Source organism: Colletotrichum phormii, assembly GCF_030913505.1.
Source record: "Colletotrichum phormii strain CBS 102054 chromosome Unknown BDP81scaffold_55, whole genome shotgun sequence".
Taxonomy (NCBI): Eukaryota; Fungi; Ascomycota; class Sordariomycetes; order Glomerellales; family Glomerellaceae; genus Colletotrichum; species Colletotrichum phormii.
In genome coordinates this window covers 29,080-30,644 of record NW_026851497.1, presented here as the reverse complement: position 1 = coordinate 30,644, position 1,565 = coordinate 29,080, and positions in this window count along the sequence as shown.

Genomic DNA, 1,565 nt, shown 5'->3' with positions numbered 1-1,565 from the left:
TCTGCGACTGAAGGTCCTCAGCCTCAGCTATAGTAAGACTTCCTCCTTGTCTGAGACGTGTTTTCTTAGCCCTCCGGCGCCGGCTTAGTAGGTTGTTTTCCTCACGAAGGATTTTGTTCTCAGACCTTAATAACGCAATCTGGTGCATAAATCCACGCGCCCCCTTTGATAGATGCTCAACAGCTTCAATAATTGAAGTTGGTGAGCTATTCTGATGGCGGGAGATCCTCCTTTTGATGAGTTCAGACTGAGAAGATGCTTCTGTTGGGTTGTTTGGCGTCTGAGAAGTCCACGCAGGGGGTGTTGTTGGGAGGGATCCTGGAGGTGTTGGAGTGTGTAACCTGATATCAAGCTTTGAAAGCACACTTTCGGCACTCAAAGGGACAAGCCCAGCCCCTCTGAAACCTCCCTGAATGTTCTTTTCCGTAATAGCTTGGGCAAAAGCCTCGCGAAACGCAGGGAAGAAGTCTTCCTTTGTAATATGCGTATTACCCCGGCGCATCTTATCCTCAATTTGTCGACCATAAGCCGTCTTTAGTGGCCCAAAGCACCCAACGTCTAAGGGCTGAAGCAGATGAGACGAATGGGCCGGCATACAGAGTGTGACGATATTGTTTTCCTTGCAATATATCTCGAAGTCGGCAGCGTGGTGACTTTCATGCCCATCGACGACGAGGAGGCGATAACTGCCAGTTGCACGCAGTTTTGTATGCCGATCAAAGTGCTGGAGCCAATCTAGGCCTCTTTCGTTTGTTTTCCATCCGTTGTCAGACGTTGCAATGACCCAGTCGCGTGGGAGATTGGTTTCCGTGTACCAGGTGGAGAGGTGATATTGGCCTGCAACGATGATATACGGCGGGACGCTGTAGCCCGACGAACTAATGGCCTGAATGACTGTAACCCATTCACGGTCACTAGGCTGCATCATTTTCGTGTTTGAACGCCTTTCGGCGCTCGTGACGACCATCCCAGATGCAATCTGGCCCATCATAAACCCAGTCTTATCAAAGTTATAGATATCAGAGTCCACAATACCATATTTCGTGATTGTGTTCGCCACAAGGCGAAACCACGCGTTTATGGCGTTTGGATCTTCGCATTGGGCCCTCTTGTAGTCGTACTTGCGAAAAAAGCGCGTCTGGAGCTGTGGTTGTCGCTTGACGAAGTTCGAAGCCCAGCGCTTCCCAACTGGGGGCGCGTTGCGGTCGGCGAGCAGTCGATTAGCCATTTCTCCCACACCTCTAATGCGGGGAGGGAATGATCGGGAATCTAGGTCGAGAATATACTTAACTAGCTTCTCTTCTTTAAGCGTAGTCAAATTCCGCGATCTAGGCATAGTGTCGCGTCGTGATAACTTTCCCCTTAGACGATGGCGTAAGGTTGAGAAGGGTACTGAGTAGATCCGGGATGCCGCTCGGATACTAAGATTTGGTGTCGTTTTGATAGCCTGAACCGCTAAGGTTAGCTGGCCTTCATTACTTTGTGATGACATGCTTGGTTGTGGCGTAACGCCTATGAAGGGTGGAAGATATGTTGGTCGCGGTCGGCTGATCCACTCGCTTGTC